Source organism: Orcinus orca, chromosome X (genome assembly GCF_937001465.1).
Source record: "Orcinus orca chromosome X, mOrcOrc1.1, whole genome shotgun sequence".
Classification (NCBI taxonomy): domain Eukaryota; kingdom Metazoa; phylum Chordata; class Mammalia; order Artiodactyla; family Delphinidae; genus Orcinus; species Orcinus orca.
Window position 1 is genome coordinate 103,138,707 of NC_064580.1, and position 21,480 is coordinate 103,160,186.

General features: G+C 39.3%; 1 long non-coding RNA gene across 3 annotated transcripts in view; it reads left to right on the top strand.

Moving 5' to 3' along the window:
- LOC117203653 (uncharacterized) overlaps window positions 1–21,480 on the top strand; it is an 84,235-nt gene that overhangs the window by 51,495 nt on the left and 11,260 nt on the right. The window contains exons 8-9 of one of the 3 annotated variants that reach the window (XR_007474789.1): window positions 485–6,009; window positions 14,903–15,070. This is a non-coding gene — a long non-coding RNA (uncharacterized LOC117203653). The remainder of the gene's footprint in view (window positions 1–484; window positions 6,010–14,902; window positions 15,071–21,480) is intronic. The other 2 variants (XR_007474788.1, XR_004486504.2) reach the window with 2 other exon arrangements.

Consider the following 21,480-nt stretch of genomic DNA (forward strand, 5'->3'; position numbering starts at 1 on the left):
AGAGGTCAAAGCACAGTTATATCCATTTTTGAGACAAAGGGTTATACATCAGACGTATTGATAGTTTACACAATTCAGATCTGCATGTACAAAGTCGTGGGTCATTGTGACCCCTTACAGGGTTAAGAAGGAACGTTATCCCCTAAGGAGTTACTGGGTAGTGTGTCATTGTGGCCTCTTACAAGATTAAGGAGGAATGTTGTCTCCTAAGAAGGGATCTTGCTGGTACCAGGAGAACATTGCTCTTTATGGTTGAGCAGGTATTTCTGCCATTGGGGAGGTCTGGTTGGTGGATAATGCAGATACACGGTGCACACTGGAGGGGAGGGAGGAGGCCAGAGGGTAGAGAAAAATTTTATGTTTACATTTTTCTTGACTTACAATGTGAATTTTTATTTCATCAGTACTAATCCTGGTCATAGCCTATAATCTGGCAGTTTGATTAAACCTCTGATTGTTATGTTGTCATTTTTCTCTTTTTTAGAAGAACCCCACCACCTAACACACAAAGACGTCCAACTAGCTGAAGGTTCTGGATTCTCAAGTGCTAAGGGAATAATGACTGGAGTGTGGGTTGGTCAGGAGAGGCCGCCTGGAGAATGTCTCCAGCCGGATGGTGAAGGGCTGGTAGAGTTTCGATGGCAAGGGCTTCCCCGAGTTGAGGAAGAGGGCTTGGGCACGAGCCAGAGCACACAGCGCCTGTAATAAGCTAGAGGCGAGGCTAGAGGTTTCATGCTTAGAGCAAAGCCTGGAATTCCCCTCTCTTTTTCTGTCCAGGTGGTCAGAAATAAACCACAGAGGTTCCAGAAACACAGAGATCGGAAATGTTCACTCTAGGAAAGTGCACTGGGCCAGAAGTGAAGAGCTACGATCTCTGATCCTGGTTCTACCACCGATTTGTCCCATAATGGTGGGCAGTTCGTGTAAACCTTTTTTAGACCATTTTCTTGCCAGTTAGACAGAGATAGATATATAATCAGACTACCACACGGAGCTGGTGGGAGGAGTCAGTGAAAGCTTACAAATACCCATCAAATGTAAGTTACTGAGATACTATTATTAAAATGTACTCGTGGAGACACTAGTACAGGTCTTCCTTCCATTCTCTTTGGCCTCTTTAGCCAACACTCAACATGAATTTCACGAGAGGTTGCTGGTTGCCTTTCTAAAAACATATTTAACCAGTTTCTTCAAAATTTGAAGGTCGAAATTCTAAACTTTGTAACAATCTAAAAAGGAATTTAAGGCAATCTTATGACACTGTTGCGGAGGTTCCAGGCTTCCTCTTATAATGCATGGAAGGTTTTCAAGCAACTGTTCTCTTTGACTAGCCCAGAAAAATCCTCCTTCCTTCATCTCCTTGAATCTAGCCTGCATATCTGAGAGAATTCTGATTATAGTTTATACAGTATAACATTGGTGCCTAAGGGCCATTCCCTTAGCCATTCCCTTTACACCTGTGTTGAATGAAGGGGTTGGTGGAAGTTCAAATCTGTGTGTTAACATATGACTTTAATTGGAGACTGAAGATGACCGCTTGTTAATAATTTGGCATATGAATCATTTAAAAAACAAAACACTTCTGGTGAAGAGAGGTGCTAGAATTCATCCTCATCCCCTCCTCCTGAATGTGTATTTTACCTAAAATCACACAGATTTTCTGAACAAGTTTAACAGTGTGCTATAACATAATTGCAATATTATACCAGAAGCATTATCAATGCTAAGTACTCTCCAGTTTAGAATGCATGAATAAATTCTCTAAAACTCTTGAGAAGAGTATCCATTTTCCCAGCTAAATAATCTTTAAGTTCAAAAGGTAAAATGAATATTTCTTCTTATATGAAATATGGCTTCATGGGAGTAGAGTTTTGATAAGCATTTGTGAACTCCCTGCTGGTAGATTTAAAAACCTCCTTGGCAATCGCATGGCAACTAAGGATACAATGTCCCCTTCTACCTAGGGGCCAAGACATGGTGTTTGCAGAATTATGTATCCATTAAGGTAACATTAGCTCTGTCAGTTTCAACATTTGGCATCCAAGGTCACCCTGGATGCTGGCAACCAGCCAGTAGATGGGAAAAGAGAAAGAGTAGAGAAGGCATGTGAGCTTCTTAGACTGGCCTCAATGTCACCCACACCCCTTCCACCAACATTCCGTGGGAGAAGATTTGTCGGAAAGGCCCCACCTAGATGCACAGGGAACTGAGAAATGGTAGTTCCTGTCTACAGAGCCACTTCCCAACCACAACTCAAGCATGATGGAAGGGCAATACAGATATTTGGAGGCTAGCTAAGTGACTTTGTCACAGTTGTACTGTGGCAGTTACTAATTTCTTGTCTCAGCTCCAAACCTCCAGACCCTGCTTTGTGATGCTGGCAGTAGGGCACTACAAACCACGTCTCTGCTTTGTTGGCTGACTCTATGTTAGGTTCTGCTAATAGGGGGCAGTAGAGGGAGACAGCAAAGCTGGAGAAGGAAGAGACTTACTCCTACCTGTTTGCTTACCGTGGGTTTTCCTGTCTGCTTGTGGTTCCTGTATCACCATAGCCTTGCGTCGTCACCCTGGAAACAGCAGTGCCTTCCTATAGCATCAGCTGAATCTGGTTGCAGTTTTTCCACCATTTGGACGAATCAGCTTCATTGTGTCTGCTGAGAGACACCACCAACCACCTTGTGCCTCCCTCTTCAGAAATCTGGGTCCAGCACCACAGGGACCTTCCTCCAAGCTCAGAGGTCTCAGTACCAGTTGGCAAGTGCCCCCTTTTCAGAAGTCTGAGGTTTAGCTCCAGGGACCCCGTCTCCCAAGTTTTAGTAATTCAACCACTTCTCTCCCCCTGCCCCCTGCCGCCTGCCCTGCTGCCTAAGGGTAATAGCTGCTTCCTGCCGTTTTTACCTTTGTGAAACCTTAGAGAAGCCCTAGCCAATAAAAATATAATGTGAATACTAGTCTTTAATTCTCTAGTAGCCACATTTTAAAAAAGTAAAAAGAAATGGTGAAATTAATTTTAATGATATATTGTGTATAACCCAATCTGATCTGCTTTCATTTTAGCATATGATCACTATAAAAATTATTGAGATATTTTTATATGAAGTCTTTGAAGTCTGGTGTGTATTTTACACTTACAGCACATTTCAATTTGGAGGGTAAATTTCACCAGAAATACTTGATCTGCCTTAGATTTCATAAAATTTAGAGTTAAAAATATAGATTCACCAGCTCATGTTGTTCCAAACATACATAATTCTAATAACTGAATTGAGTATCAATTTGTAACTTTTTATTTGGAAAAAACTGTGCACTCACAAGAAGTTGCAAAAAATACTACAGAGAGGTTCTATGTACCTACCACCCGGCTTCCCCCATTAGTGACATCTTCCATGATTTTAGTCATTGTCAAAACCAGAAAATTAATTGGCACAACACAGTTAAGTAGATTACAGACCCTAATCAGATTTCCCCAGTTTTTATATGCACTTATTTCTTGGTATGTCTTTGTGATTATATGGCATTTTATTGCTTGTACAGATTTGTATAACCACTTCACCACCACAGTCAAGAGACAGAACTCTTCCATCACTACAAAGGATATTCCTCATGCTGCCCCTTTATTGTTACTTCTCCCCTCCCCTACACTGAGCCCCTGGCAACCACTTATATGTTCTCCATCTCTACAATTTTGTCCCAGGGTAATGGAAATAAAAACAAAAATAAAAAAATGGGACCTAATTAAACTCAAAAGCTTTTGCACTGCAAAGGAAACCATAACCAAAACAAAAAGGCAAGCCACAGATTGGGAGAAAATATTTGCAAATGACGTGACCGACAAGGGATTAGTCTCCAGAATTTACAAACAGCTCATGCAGCTCAATATCATCAAAACAAACAACCCAATCAAAAAATGGGCAGAAGACCTAAATAGACATTTCTCCAAAAAAGACATACAGGTGGCCAAGAGGCACATGAATAGACATTCAGCATCGTTAATTATTAGAGAATTGCAAATTAAAATTACAATGAGATATCACCTCACACCAGTCAAAATGGCTATCATCAAAAAATCCACGAACAATAAATGCTGGAGAGGATGTGGAGAGAAGGGAACCCTCCTACACTGTTGGTGGGAATGTAAATTGGTGCTGCCACTATGGAGAACAGTATGGAGGTTCCTTAAAAAACTAATAGAGCTACCATATGATCCTGCAACCCACTCCTGGGCATATATCCAGAGAAAACCATAATTCAAAAAGTTACATGCACCCCAATGTTCATTGCAGCACTATTTACAATAGCCAAGACATGGAAGCAACCTAGATGTCCATTGACAGAGGAATGGATAAAGAAGATGTGGCACATATATACAATGGAATATTACTCAGCCATTAAAAAGAATGAAATAATGCCATTTGCAGCAACATGGATGGACCTAGAGATTGTCATACTGCGTGAAGTAAGTCAGACAGAGAAAGAGAAATATATGATATCACTTATAAATGGAATCTAAAGAGAAATGATACAAATGAACTTATAAAACAGAAACAGACTCACAGATCTAGAGAAGGAACTTAGGGTCACCGGGGGGAAGGGTGAGCAGAAGAGATAGTTAGGGAGTCTGGGATTGACATGCACACACTGCTGTATCTAAAGTGGATAACCAACAAGGACCTACTGTATAGCACAGGGAACTCCGCTCAATATTATGTAACAACCTAAGTGGGATAAGAATTTGAAAAAGAATAGAGACATGTATATGTATAACTGAATTACTTTGCTGTACACCTGAAACTATCACAACATTGTTAATCAACTATAATATAAAATTTAAAAAAATAAATAATTCCTTAAGAAAAAGAATGTTATATAAATGTCATCCTATAGTATGTAATGTTTTGAAATTGGCTTTTCTTTTTTCACTCAGCATAATGCCCTTAAGAGCCATCCAAGTTGTTGGGTATATCAGTGGTTTGTTCCTTCTTATTGCTGAATAATATTCCATAGTATGGATGTACCACAATGTGTTTAACCACTCACCTGTTGAAGGACATTTGGTTTGTTTTCAGGTTTCAAGTTGTGTGAGCATTTGAGTATAGGTTTCTGTGTGGGCCTAAGTTTTCATTTCTCTGGGATAAATGCCCAGGAGTGTGATTGCTGGGTCGTAGGTAACTCTGTGTTTAATTGTCAGAATGATTTCCAGAGTGGCTGTACCGTGTTTCATTCTGACCAACAGTGATAACACGATCCAGTTTATCGGCATCCCTATCAACATTTGGTGTTATCAGTGCTTAATTTTAACCATTTGAATAGGTATGTAGTCTCATCTCAGTGTGTTCTTATTTGTGTTTGCCCAACGACTAGTGATGTTGGACATCTTTTCATGCATTTATTTGCCATCTGTATATCATCTCTGGTGAAGTATCTGTTCAAGTCTTTTCCCATTAAAAATTTGGGTGGTTGGTTTCTTACAGTTGAGTTTTAAGAGTTCTTGATATATTCTGTAGACAAATCCTTTGTTAGAGATGTGATCTGCAAATATATTCTCCCAGTCCATAGCTTGTCTTTTTATCTTCTTAACAGGGTTTTTCACAGAGCAAAACTTTTTCATCCTAAGGAAGTTCAATTTAGTGATTTTTTTCTTTTATGTATTGTGCTTTTAGTGTCATGTGTAAGAATTCTTCACCTAACCCTAGGTCATGAATATTTTCTGCTATGTTTCATTCTAAAATTTTATAATTTTACATTTAAATCTGTGATCCAATTTGAGTCTTTTTTTTTTTTTTTTTTTTTTTTTTTTTTTTGCAGTACACGGGCCTCTCACTGTTGTGGCCTCTCCCGTTGCGGAGCACAGGCTCCAGACGCGCAGGCTCAGCGGCCATGGCTCACGGGCCCAGCCGCTCCGCGGCATGCGGGATGTTCCCGGACTGGGGCACGAACCCGTGTCCCCTGCATCGGCAGGCGGACTCTCAACCACTGCGCCACCAGGGAAGCCCCTGGGTCAATTTTTATGTAAGTTATGAGGTTTTGGTCTAGGTTTATTATATTATACTTCTGCCTATGGATGTCCAATTTTACCAGCACCATTTATTGAAAAAAATAACCATGTTTCTGGGGTCCCATAACCATCGAGGTTCAATGGTTCACTGGATGGACTCACAAGACTCAATAGCAGGCTTTACTCGCAGCTAAGGTTTATTACATCAAAGGATACAGACCAAAAGTGATAGGAAAAATATATGCATTCAGTAGAGTTCAGAGAGGTCATCTGAACCATCTGAAGCCACACAAGGATGTGCTTTCTCTCTATCAGTGAACTACAGGTGTGGAATAACTTTGCCCAGGGAAGCCCGTTCAAGACTCAGGATCTGCGGCTTTTCTGTGTAGGGGAACAGCTCTGTCATGGCAGTCTGGTGAAATTGATCACATAGGCAAAGGCTTGACCTGTATTTATCTGAGTCTTAGCAGAACTCCTTGTGATCCACTTGGAACACAAGAGGCTGGGAGGCACTTTTTGTTTTGTGGTCACGCCTTTCCGGTATGTAGGACAGGGAGCATGGGTTGCTGGTACATTGGCTACTCTTCCTTTCGTTCTCCATGTAAGTAATAATCTGAATCCCAAAAGGGCTCATTGTGTTTTTATTGGCCATAGGCATCAGACCTTAGTCTTTCCTCACGCTCCACTGAATTGCTTTTTCATCTTTATAAAAAATCAGTGGGTATATTTATGTGAGTCAATTCTTTTCAACAGCTTTGTTGGGGTATAACTGACATACAGTAAACTGCACATGTTCAAAGCATATAATTAAGTTTTGACATATGTATACACCTATGAAACCATCAGCCCAGTCAAGATGGTGAACATACCGCAAAGTTCCCAAGTGCCCTCTGTAATCCCTCCTTCCCCTCTGTCTCCAGGCAATCACTGATCTGTTTTCTGTCATTTTAGGTTAGTTTGCATTTTTTAGAATTTATATTTGAATCATACATTGACTCATACATCTTTTTTCCAGCTTCCTTTGTTGAGCATAATTATTTTGAGATTCACCCATGTTGTTGCATATATCAATAGTTCATTCCTTATTTTTTTTGCTGAGTAATATTTCACTGTGTGGGTATATATACAACTAATTGGTTACCCATACACCTGTTGATGGATGTTTGGATTTCCAGTTTTTAGCTATTGCAAGTAAAGCTTTTATGAATATTTGTGTACAAGACTTTCTATGGATAATGTTTTCTTTTCTCTTGGGTAAATATCTATGAGAGGAGTGGCTGAATCATTTCATAGGTGTATGTTAAACTTTTTAAAAAACTACCAAACTGTTTTACAAAGTGGTACCGTTTATATTACCGCCAGCCATGTGATAGAGTTCCAGTTTATTGGCATCCTCAGCAACACTTGCTATGACAATTCTTTTTAATTTTACCCATTCAAATTGATGTGTAGTGCTTTTTATTTTGGTTTTACCTTGCATTTACCTAACGATCAGTGATGTTGAAACTCTTTTCATGTGCTTATTTGCCATCTGAATATCTTCTTTGGTGAAGTGTCTATTCACATCTTTTGCCCATTTTATATTGATTGGGTTGTCTATTTTTATTTTTGAGTTTTTAGAGTATTTTATATATTCTGGATACAAATCCTTTATCAGATATATGCTTTGCAAACATTTTCTTCCAGTCTATGAATTGTCATTCTCATTATCTTAACAGTGTTTTTCAAAGAACAAAAGTTTTTAATTTTTGTGAAGTCTAACTTATCAATTTGTTTTTAATGGCTTATGCTTTTGGTGTCATATCTAAGAAATCATTGCCTAACCCAAGGTCATGAGATTTTTCTCCTAAATTTTCTTCAAGAAATTTTGCAGTTTTAGTTTTTGTATTTAATACTGTGATCCATTTTGTGTATGGTGCAAGGTATTAATCCAAGTTATTTTTTGCATATGAATATCTAGTATTTCCAGGACCATTTTCTGAAAAGGTTATTCTTTTTCTAATGAACTGCCTTTACACCTTTGTAAAAAAAAAAAATCAGTTGTCTATATTTGTGTGAGTATATTTCTGGGCTCTCTGTTCTCTTCCATTAATATATTTTTCTGTTTGGACATCAGTCCCACACTGTCTTGATTATAGTGTAGCTTTATAATACTTTTTTTTTTTTTTTTTTGCTGCACCACGCACATGGCTTGCAGGATCTTGGTTCCCTGATCAGGGATTGAACCCGGGCCCCGCCAGTGAAAGTGCCAAGTCCTAACCACTGGACTGCCAGGGAATTTCCTATAATACCTCTCAAAATCAGGTAGTGTTAACCTCCCAAATGTGTTCTTCTCTCAAAGTTGCTTTGACAATTCTAGGTCATTTGCATTTACATATGAATTTTAGAATCAGCTTGTGATTTTCTATAAAAATTCCTGCTGGGAATTTGAAAGGGATTATATTGAATTTGTAAATCAATTTGGGAAGAATTGTTATCTCAACAATATTGAGTCTTCTGACCCATGAATAAGGTATAAATATCACTATTTAGATTTTATTTAATTTCTCCCAGCAAAGCTTTATAGTTTTCAGCATACAGGTTTTGCACATCTTTTCTTGACCAAATGCTTTGGCCAGAACCTCTAGTACAGTGCTGAATATAAAGAGTGAGAATGGACATCTTGATTTGTTACTGATCTTCTTAGAGGAAAAGCACTCAGTCTTTCACCATTAAGTATGATGTTAGGTATAGGTTCTTCATAGATGCTTTTTATCAGGTTGATGAAGTTCCCTTCTATTCCTAGTTTGCTGAGAGTTATTATCAGTAATGGATGAAAGAGCTGTGAAGTGAAAGCTTTGGACCTCACCCTACCTTAGTCAGAATTGTTCTGTTTTATGTTTTATGTGTGGATATTCTCTGTGAACTTTGTTTGCAAAATGAATTCAACTCCTAATAAGAAAAAAAAGTTTGAATAACACTACTTTATACAATGAGTAAACATATTAGGGTACTCCAGAGAAACAGAACCAGTAGGATAGATAGATGATAGATAGATAGATAGATAGATAGATAGATAGATAGATAGATAGATGGATGATAGATGTGTGTGTGTATATAATATAATATAATGAGGAATTGGTTCACAATATTACGGAAGTGAGAAGTCCCAAGATCTGCCATCTGCAAACTGGAGACCCAGGAAAGCCAGTGGTATAGTTCTTAGAGAATGGATGAATTCCAGTCCAATTCTGGAGGCCTGACAACCAGGTAAGCCAATGGTGTAAAATCTCACTACAAGGAAAGAAGATCAATGTCCCAGCTCATTCAGGCAGACAAGAAGCAAAACGGGCAAATTCTTCATTCCACCTTGTGTTCTATTCAGGTCCTCAATGGATTGGATGATGCCTACGTTGGGGAGGGCAGTCTACTTTACTGAGTCCACCAATTCAAATGCTCATCTCATCCGGAAACACCCTCATAGACACACCCAGAAACGATGTTTAATCTGGGCACCCCTTAGCCCAGTCAAGTTGACACATAAGTTAACCACCACAGTAAGTTGTTGAAAAATTGAATATAAATTTAACTTTTTATTTTCCAATGAACTAGAAACACATAGGGAAATCTTTTGAAAGAATATTCCTGCATTCTTTGTAAAATCTAGAGGATTCCTAGGCCATGCTTGAAAACGCTGATTCTGGGAATTCCCTGGCGGTCCAGTGGTTAGGACTCCGCACTTTCACTGCCAAGGGCGCAGGTTCAATCCCTGGTCGGGGAACTAAGATCCTGCAATACGTGCGGTGTGGCCAAAAAAAACAAAACAAAACAAAACAAATGCTGATTCTGCAGCCTCTTAGAAGAAGTAGAGTTGTAAGACTGAGAGGGAACTTTCCAGAGAAGACTGATCTAACCTGCCCCCAGGGATAGTAGTAGTGCTGGGGAGAAGGTGTGGCGGGTCTAGAGAAGGACATTTTCCCATTTCTCTCACTGTTCTATATCTTAGCAACAAGGCATAAGTTCTGCACAGCCTTGGATTCCCTTGGGATTACAGACTGCTTGAGGGCAGGAACTGTATTACTTTCTTTTCTGTAGCTCCTTCAGCTGTCTCTCACAGTTCTTTAAACATCTCATGTGCTAAATGAGTAAATAAATGATAGGTGGGCAGATATCTTTTCCTTCCTACCATCTCTTGCCCCTTACTTTTTGAGCTCACTTGGCCCAGCTCTAGACAGACTTGTGAAGCAGATCAAGTTTGTCTTCGGTGCCCTTTGCCCACCACGAGTTCCTGTCTCCTGAGTGCCCAGTGTGTCCTCCTACTCATGATTGTTTCACTCTCAAATCCCAGAAAGGCCTGTTCTTCACAGGCAGCATCCCATGCCTCATCTGAGCTTCCTCATTATGTGTCCTGTCTTGCTTTCTTTAACGATTCCAGAGTTAGGGTCAGGCCACCTAGCGGATGAGGACTACAGAGAAGAGAGCCTTCAAACTCTTGCCTCAGCATACAACTAGGGTATCCAGAGCACTTTCCTCCCTCTCTCGTCATCTCCAAGCACCGAGCCCACCCATGGTGGACAGTGCTTAACCCACCTCCCAAGCCCCCTTTCCCCTCTCTGAGGACAATTTTGTGTGATCCTGCGGTAGTTTGGTTTTTAAGGGCAGATAAGCCACAAAACGAGAGAAAGCCCTTCTTGGATTGCCACGTGTCCCACTGCTCAGTGTTCAAAGCTACTGTTTTCCAAGTTGATATATTAAGAAAAGTATAAGCTTCTGCCAGAGCATCCACTTCTCTCCATGTGTGGGGTATCCTGTCCCACCTTGGCTCATAGGAAATAAAGGAAACCAACTATTTTGCTTCAATTAGGGAGAATCAGTATTAAGGATTGACTCCTTACTCTGTTAAACAAATCATCATCATGTGCCCACCATATACAAATAGACTATGACAACAGGGACTTCCTTAGATATTGGTTTGTTTTCTGTTTACTCCATCAGCAAAATTCTTCAGGGAAACTTGAACTGTAAATGGCTCACTAACAAAAGCAAACAACACGCAAACATTTAAAATTAGGCAGCGTTCAAACTGCCATCCACACGTTTCCAGGTTTCATTTAAAAGCAAAACCAACTTGAGTACCAGGCGTGAACTTAAAAGTAATAGGATTGTTATCTTCTAAAAATAAACCTGAGAGGGTGTACCCATCCGAAGACATAATCTCCCAGTTAGTGTAGCCATCTTGAGAGTCCGAGCCCTTGTTCTATTGGTGTGGCCACAACTACTTGTCTTTTGGGACTAAAATTAGACCTCACCTCCTCCTCCAGGGAGCCGGCCCTCACCCTCAAGTCTGGGTTTGATGCTCTTCTTCTGGGCTCCCTGAGCATCCTGTGCTTACATCTATCAAAGCACTTATCACACTGGATTGTGTGTCTCCCTTATCTGAAGGTAGGGAAGATGTCTTGTTTGACTTTGTATCCCTGGGGCCAAGCAGTTGCTCAGTAAATGTTTGTTAACTGAAAAAAGTCTCTGCATCATATTCTTGGACCATCTTCAACGATAGCAAATCTTTCTTCTTTTGCTGGAGAATGTGATTTTTGGCAAACAGATGTTATTAGGAAACATGTTGGGCAAATCAGGTATTCATCAAACTCAATAACACTGTCTATTTAAAAATGAGCTGTGATCACAATGTATTGACTACTTTTCTTCTGCGATTCATAAACTGACTCTGAAAACAATTCCGAAGAAGGAATTGCAAAAGGTTTTGAGCAATAGAAGCTTCCCAGGGCAATAGCTTTGAAAGGCTACTCTGGAGCTGGACTGCATGGGTTCCAGTCCTGCCTCTGCAGCTAAGTTAGCTGTATCGTCTTGGACAAGTTACTCAACCTGTTGTTTCCTCGTTTGTAAAATGGGGATAGTACCTCCCACGTAGAGTCATTGTGAGGATTAGTTGAGTTAATCACATCAAGTGCTTAGAATATAGGGCCCGGTACATAGTAAGTGCTCACTAAGAGTTGTTATTATCATTGTTATCTTTATGATCATTTGAGGCACTGTATTAGAAAATATTAGAGATAATACTCTTTTTAAAAAGGCCTATCCCTTCCCTCAGGAAGTTCACAGTCTAATGGGAAATACAGACATGTAATTTATGTTATCATACAACTTGATGGGTGCTTTCAGAAATGCCAACTGTCATGATGGCAGGAACAGCTGACATGGGGAAGGGTCTAGTATCGAGAGCATCTCAGTACAGTTCTGTAAGCACCAAATGCCCTCCACTCCATTCAGAACATTGTGTCCTGAGAATAGAAGTGTCAGTACGACCAGTTATTGATGTTCATGGTAGTGATGAGAACAGAAGGACCTGAGAGTAGAGATCACACTTTTTTACTAAAATACCTCCATTTTTTTAAAAAACAAAGGAATGGTATGCGGTGTCAGTTCCTGTGAAAGTATTCAGTGCTCCTTACTTCACTCCGAATAGGAACCTGTCTGGACAGAGAATTCATAGACTCTATCATCAATATGTCTCTCTGTTTAAAAAAAAAATGGGTTCCAGTTTCAAAAATTAAGATACAGTGTTGCTCTGATCCTGAAAGAATGGAATAATCCTGAAGGATTTGCCATTTTACCAAGAGGGTTTAGAGGTTTACTATGGATTAGAATTGCACCAAAATTTAAGAATAGTAACTTTAAATAATGATATAATTTACACTTGGGGATGCATTGTCTCATTATTGTGTCATTTCTTTTACTGTGCAGAAATTAGTTTTTTCAATTAAAATATTGGTTGCCTTTTTTTAAACCAGAGTTTCCCTCTTTCAGAAATAGTTATAAAAATGACAGTTTATGTTGCAATCAGTTATTTTGTATGATTCATGAAGAAACACTTTAAAAATAACTTTGTAATAAAGACAGAAAACTGTTTCTTTACAATTGTGATTCATCATAATTACTTTTGAACATTTGGTAAATCCTATTTTGGGTAATTTTTAAGAAGTACTTTAAAACTCTTTCAGAGTCTGTTTAAGGCCCTCCTTTATGAATTCTGCAAAAGCTTCACTTTGCGAAGAAAATGGGCTTGAGGTAATAAGCATAATGTGAGACAATGTGGTTATATGTGTTCCTGCCCTCTCCTCATCTTTTCAGTTTCCCTTCTGAGAAGTTGAAAGTCAAGGGATTATTTTGGGGAATTAAAGTAATTGCAAACAGCAACAGCATGGGCCTGCAACCTTTCCACCATGGCATGTTCTGTGCTTCTGGGCCCAAGGGGCAAGCAAGAGGTGCCAATTCTTAAGAGACCTGTGATGGAGCCACAGACGTGTTTTCTTAAGAAAGGGAGAGAGAATACGGCAGTGGTAACTGGAGCCGAGTGCTATACTTGGCATTTGTTCCAGGTTTGCTTAGTTGAACTGAATTTCCTGCTTATGGACAAGATACCATTCCGAGTTGTACAGAACAAGCACACAGCTGTCATCTTCGTCTTGCCCCAAAGGCTATTAACAGTTGGTCCTAAAGTGAAGGAATTTATTCTGTTATATGGATCATGAGTAGAGCAATCATAAAGTGTACTGATGTTGGGAAGGAAATCTGCATTCTGAGCATGTGTACGATTAACACCCTTATTGGACACTAATAATGCTGAGAGTTTCCAACCTCACCTGGAACTTCCTAAGGATTGTGAAAATGAATTTTTCACCACTACAGCTACTATAATCCCTGGTGCACTTCTTTTTTTAAAAACACTTCATTTATTTAACTATAGTTGATCTACAGTATTGTGTTAGTTTTAGGTGTGCAGCTTCAGATTCTTTTCCATTATAGGTTATTACAAGATATTTAATATAGTTCCCTGTGCTATACAGTAAATCCTTGTTTATCTATTTTATATACAATGATGTGCATCTGCTAATCCCATACTCCTAATTTATCCCTCCCCCTCCCCTTTCCCCTTTGGTAACCATAGGTTTGTTTTCTATGTCTTTGAGTCCATTTCCGTTTGTAAATAAGTTGATTTGTATTAATTTTTTAGATTCCACATATAAGTGATATTATATAATATTTGTCTTTCTCTGCCTGAGTTCTTTCACTTAGTATGATAATCTCTAGGTCCATCCATGTTGCTGCAAATGGTGATATTTCATTCTTTCTTACAGCTGAGTAATATTCCATTGTATATGTGTGTGTGCATCTGTGTGCGTGTGTGTGTGTGTGTGTGTGTACACACATATGCACCACATCTTCTTCATCCATTCCTCTGTCGATGAACACTTAGGTGTCCACGTCTTTGCTATTGTGAGTAGTGCTGCTATAAATATAGGCGCGCATGTATCTTTTCGAATTAGGGTTTTGCTCTTTTCCGGATATATGCTCAGGAGTGGGATTGCTGGATCATATGGTAACTCTATTTTTAGTTTTTTAAGGAACCTCCAGACTGTTTTCCATAGTGGCTGTACCAGTTTACATTCCCACCATAGTGTAGGAGGGTTCCCTTTTCTCCACACCCTCTCCAGCATTTATTATTTATAGACCTTTTGATGATGGCCATTCTGACTGGTGTGAGGTGTTACCTCATTGTAGTTTCGATTTGCATTTCTCTAATAGTTAATGATGTTGAGCATCTTTTCATGTGCCTCTTGGCCATCTGTATGTCTTCTTTGGAGAAATCTCTATCTAGGTTGGACTTAGTGACTTGATTCTAATGCGTAGAATATGACAAAGGTGTTGGGCTGTTGGGATGGGACTTCTGTGATTAAGCTACAAAAGATTGTGACTTCCATACTGCTGGCACTCTCTCTTGCCCTCTTACTTACTCTGATGAAGCTTGATGCTGTGTTGCGAGATGCTCTGTAGGGAGACCCACATGCCAGAGACTCAAGGAGGCCTGCAGCCAACAGCTTATGAGGAACTGAATCCTTTGTCCAACAGTCTGTGAAAAATGGAATCCTGCCAACAACCATGTGACTGAACTTGGAAGCAGACCCTTCCCAGTAGAGCCTTCGGATGAGGTGACATCCCTGGCCAGCGCCTTCACTGCGGGCTTGCGAGAGGCCCTGAAGCAGAAGACCCAGCTAAGCCACGCCTGGATTCCTGAAAGTATGTTTTAAGCAGCTAAGTTTTGGGGGTAATTTATTATACTACACAATAACTAATACACCTTCCAAGAGGTAACCACTACCCTAGATGTGCTATCATTCCCGTACATGTCTTTATATGTATGCTACATTTATATGTATCATTCCCATGTATGCCTACACACACACACACACACACACACGTACAATCACTATATATATATATATATATATATATATATATGTATAGTAATTGTATTACATGTTCTTAAAATCCATATAAATGATATTATAGTATTTGTATCCTTCTGGAATTAGAGTTTCCTTGATTCGTTTTTCCACCGCCACCATTCCATCTTTGCCTCTCTAGGTCTTTCTCTGTGTCTCAGCCTCTGTGAGTTCTAGGCTGCACCCCAGCCCAACCCTTTCTGTCCTGTTCCGTTTACCTGCAGTAGTCCCAAATTGGTGACTTAAGCCTGGTCCCACCTTAGGTGAAGCCCAGCTTCTTCCCATATGGCTCTCTAAACCAAAATGTTGCTCTTCAACATTACATGGGCCTCTAGGCCAACCTGGATCGTCACTGGGGTTTTTTTTGATAATGGTGCTTTCTAGAGCAGTATGCATCTAAAAGTTTAACGTGCATAGGAATTTCCTGGGAACCTTGTTAAAATGTGACTATGAAGGTCCGGGGAGGGCCTGAGATTCTGCATATCCACAAAGCTTTCAGGTGTTGCTCATGCTGTTGATACACAGACCCCATATTTAGTAACCAGATTCCAGAGGCTAGATGTCTATCTCTCTCTTTACGAAAATTGTTTTAACTTGACATTTTAATTTTTTTAATTTTTATTTATTTATTTATTAACATCTTTATTGGAGTATAATTGCCTTACAATGGTGTGTTAGTTTCTGCTTTATTATATTAGGTACCAATAAAGGAATTCACAATAGGCTTACCCAGTGATAGAAAGTGATGGCTTTCAAAGGTAAGGTGGGCCAAAACAAAACCAAATAATATAAGGAAAGACTTTACTTGGTGTTATTTACCAATGAGAAATCTGTTCATAGTTAAGCTTATTTACTGAAAGTAAACTTTTATTTTTAACTTGAACAAATGCTGACAAATATATATGTAGAAGGTAGGATAAAAGTTGGATATCAGTGGATATCACTTTTTGGGGGATGAACTCTGGGGTGATATCAGTGTTGATAAAATTCCCCTGGGCTTCTAAAAAACAAAAAACCTAAAGAATGAAGAACAGATTCTTTCTTTTTTCCTCCATCCTTTTCTTTCTACTCCTCCCAACTACAGAATAAAATAAGAGAAAATGAACAATTATACAACATTAACCTGCACCAGTGACTTTCTAAATCTAAGAAAATAGTCTTATGTGTGTATATACTATATCTCAACAAGGAGAGAAGAACAATACATTTTCTTTTTGTAACTTGGAACCTTGTGTATCTGATGGCTTCGACCACCTGATGACCGCACCAGCCTTGTCTCTGTTGCCCAACACCACAAATGCTTGCCCCACCCCTCCTTTGATCCTCTCATTCTCTCTTTCTTTCTTTTTGGAGAGGCCATTCTGAGATTTAAATAAAGCTTTCTATTGATACTTAAGAAGATTTTGCACAATTTCCGTTCGACCAAGTAACAGAGACTGGATTTACCCTCTTACTTTAAAGAACCAAAAAACAGGACAAAATGTATAAGCTCTACCTGACTTGGCTCCCTGAACTCTGAGATTGGTGTCCGCAACCCAGGGAGTCTTCCAAGCTCTGCCTCAGCTCCCCTTCCCCATGTCCTATCCTGGAAACTTTCTGAAGGCACTAAGTTGGGTCAAATCTTCCACCTTAAGACGCTGGGAAAAGAAGGGCAAACTAAACCTAAAGCAAGCCAGAAGGAAATGATAAAGATCAGAGTGGAAATTATTGGACTAGATAATAGAAAAAACAATCAAGAAAATCAGTGAAACCAAAAGCTGGTTCTTGGAAAAGATCAACAAAATTGGCAAAACTTTAGTTAGATTGACGAAGAAAAAAAGAAGACTCAAATTTCTAGAATCAGAAATGAAAGAGGGGATATTACTACTGACTTTACAGGAATAAAAAAGGATTATGTGGGAATTCTATGAACAATTATATACCAATAAATTAGATGAAATGGACAAATTCCTAGAGAGACACAAACTACTGAAATTGACTCAAGAAAAAAAACAGTATTAATAGATCTATAACAAGTGACAAGCCTGAATTAGTAATTTTAAACAAAACTGCCCACAAAGAAAACCCCAGGTCCAGACGGTTCACCACTGAATTCTAACAAACATTTAAACAACTAATACTAACTCTTCTCTTCACCAACTCTTCCAAAAATAGAAGAGGCTGGAACACTTCCCAGTTCATTCTATGGGGCTAATATTACCCTCATACCAAAACCAAAGACATCACAAGGAAAGAAAACTACAGATTATTATCTCTTATGAACATAGGTGCAAAAATCCTTAGCAAAGTGAATCCAACAACATATAAAAAGAATTATGCACTATGAGAAGTGGGAGTTATCCTAGGAATAAGCAGTCTGTTTAACATCTGAAAGTAAGTTAATGTAATACCTCATAATAATTGAATAAAAAACAAAATAACATGATCATCTCAATAGATGCAAAAAAGCATTTGACAAAATCCAACAACCTTTCATGACAGAAACACTCAATAAACTAGGGATGGAAGAGAACTTCCTCAACTTAACAAAGGACTTCTATGAAAAACCCACAGCTAACATCATACTTAATGGTGAAAGCATAGGTGCTTTATACCCTTAAAATTAGGAACAAAACAATCTCTGCAGCCCAACATTTTATTGGAGTTCTATCCAGGGCACTTAGGCCACAGAAAGAAATAAAAGACATCCACACTGGAAAGGGAAAAGTAAAATTATCTCTATTTGCAGATGACAAGATCTTGTATGTAGAAAATCTCAAGGAATCCACAAAGAAAACAAAACACCCATTATAACTAATTAAAAAGTTCAGCAAGGTTGCAGAATACAGGATCAATATACAATAATCAATTGTGGATCTGTATACTTACAATGAACAATCCAAGATTACAAAAGCAATTCCATTTACAGTAGCATCAAAAAGAATAAAATACTTAGGAATAAAGTTAAGTGAAGGAGTGTAAAACTTATACTCTGAAAATTATAAGACACTGTTGAAAGAAATTAATGATCTAAATGGAACACATTCCATGCTCATGGATTGGAAGACTTAATATTGTTAAGATGGTAATACTTCCCAAATTGATCTATGATTTGATGCAATCCCTATAAGAATCTCAGCTGGCTTCTCTTTAGAAAATGGCAAGCTGATTGTAAAATTCATATGGAATTGTAAGTGACCCAGAATAGCCAAAGCAATCTTGAAAAAGAAGAACAAAGTAGGAGGATTCTCACTTCCCAATTTCAAAATTTACTACAAAGCAATGATAGTCAAGATAGTGTGGAAATGGCATAGAGATAGACATATAAATCAATGGAATAAAATTGAGACTCCAGAAATAAACCCATGTGTCTATGGTCAACTGATTTTTGACAAGAGTGCCAAGTTCATTCAATGGTGAAAGAATAGTTATTTCAAAAAATAATGCTGAGGGGCTTCCCTGGTGGCGCAGTAGTTGGGAGTCCGCCTGCCGATGCAGGGGACGCGGGTTCGTGCCCCGGTTCGGGAGGATCCCGCGTGCCGCGGAGCGGCTGGGCCCGTGAGCCATGGCCGTTGGGACTGCGCGTCCGAAGCCTGTGCTCCGCCGCGGGGGAGGCCACAGCAGTGAGAGGCCCGCGTACCGCAAAAAAAAAAAAAAATAAATAAATAATAATAATAATAATGCTGAGACGACTGGATAACCGCATGTAAAAGAATGCAGTTGGACCATGCCCCACACCATATACAAAAATCAACTTTAAATTGATCAAAAACTTAAATATAAGAGCTAAAACTATAAAACTCTTATAAGAAAACATAGGGGTAAATCTTCATGACCTTAGATTTGGCAAAGGTTTCTTATTTATTGCACCGAAAGGATGAAAAACAAAAGAGAAAAATAGATAAATTGGACCTCATCAAAATAAAACACTTTTGTGCTTCAAAGGACATTCATGAAAGTGCAAAGACAGCCCACAGGATGGGAGAAAATATTTGCAAATCATTAATCTGATGAGGGGATTGTATCTAGACTATATAAAGAATTTTTACAACTTGATAATAAAAACATAAATAACCCAATTAAAAAATGGGCAAAGGATATGAAATGATTATTTCCCCAAGGAAGATATACAAAATGGCCAATAAGCATATGAAAAGTTTCTCAACATCATCAGGGAAATGCAAATCAAAACCACAATGAACTTCATACCACTTCATACCCACTCGGATGGCTATAATAAAAAAGCCAGATACTAGCAAGTATTCACGAGGATGTGGAGAAATCAGAACTCTTGTACATTGTTGGTGGGTATGTAAAATGCCACTTTGGAAAACAGTCTGGTAGTTCCTGAAAAGTTTAAACATAGAGTTACTATATAGTCCAACAATTCTCTTCTAAGAATTGAAGAATATCTTCCTTCCAAGAGAAAGGAAAATATATGTCCACAAAAAAACCCAAACTTGTGGGCTTCCCTGGTGGCGCAGTCGTTGAGAGTCCGCCTGCCGATGCAGGGGACACGGGTTCGTGCCCCGGTCCGGGATGATCCCGCATGCCGCGGAGCAGCTGGGCCCGTGAGCCATGGCCACTGAGCCTGCGCGTCCGGAGCCTGTGCTCCGCAACGGGAAAGGCCACAACAGTGAGAGGCCCGTTTTCTCCTGCAAACAAAACAAAACAAAACAAAAACAAACAAACAAAAACTTGTTATAGCAGCATTATTCATAATAACCAAAAGGTGAAAACCCAAATGTCCATCAACTGATGAATGTGTAAATACAATGTGCTATATCCATACAATGGAATATTATTTGGCCGTAAAAGGAGCAAAGTGCTTACTGATACATGATACAGCATGGATTCATCCTGGAAAACATTATACTGAGTCAAAGAAGCCAGTTACAAAAGACCACATATTATAAGATTCCATTTATTTGAAATGTCCAGAATAAAGAAATCTATAGACAGAAAGTAGATTAATAGTGGCTTAGGGCTGGACGGAATAGGGAATAGAAAACTAAAGGGTATAGGATTTCTTTCTGAGGTGAGGAAAGCGTTCTGAAATTGGTGATGGTCACCCATGTCTGTGAATATACTAAAAACCATTGAATCGTACACTTGAAATGGATGAATGTGAATTATAATTATTATAATGTGTATGGTATATGAATTATATCTCAATGAAGTTGTTTTACAAATAAGCTGGTCATTCACAGGGCTCTTCTTGTTTGCTTTCCATCTCTCTGGGATCACTGTCCTTTGTTGCCTAATATATAGTGTCTTGAAAATTGTTGCTTCATATTGTCTGGCTTTTTTTTTTTTGGTTGTTTCATGCAGGAGAGTACATACAATTTCTACCACATCATCTTAGCCAGAAGTAGGAGTCTCCCTATTTTTTTAATTGCGCAAACTGAGGCCAAAAGCAGCTAACTGGCTTACCAAAGTTCACGCTAGTTAGCGGCAGAGTCAGGCCTATAACCAGGATTTCCCGATCTGTAGTCCGAAGTTGAAACAGGATTGCGTCTTGCCTATCCAGGTTCTGGGGCAACTTGAGAGCTGAAGGTTAGTTAACCAGTCATAGACAAAGTGAATGTCTGGGGCTTGAGGACCCCTGAAAGGTCCATATCAGTTCTCTGCCTTCTCCTCAATCCGCAAGTGTTTACTGCACACCTGTGTGCATTACCTTTTGGGAGACATTCCTGGGGACAGAAAAGCAGGTGCTACCGTCTCTGGCAACAAGAAGCTCACCATCTATTTGGGAGAAAAGGCTGCACATGAAACATCTCTATGACTCAAGCATATTTACCTGTAATATAATGAATGACTCACTCAACTGTGCAGCCAAGAGAGGCAGGAGGGGTCACAGTGTGCAGGCTTTTCTCATGAAAGGCTTCCAACTTGAGTTTCAAAAGATGGCAGCGTCCCCTGACTGAGTGAGGGCGGTAAAGGCAGGATGTTGTCTTCACAGGGTGTGTGTTAAAGTGCACCTGAGGCCTCAGAGGGTCCTTGGCTATAAGAAAAGCCTGTCTTGGAGTTGGGGAAGAAAGAGGAAGTTGTCCTAGCCTGAGGGCAGACCTGGGGGATTTGATGGAAGTCCTGTGGTGAAAAGGGTGACTAACAGGTCAGCTCCTTTGCCTACAGCAAAATCAAATGCTCCCAGGCAGACAGGTTTTGTTTTTTTTTTTAAACACCTTGAATTATGGAGGACACTAGAAACAGTACTTTTTTACA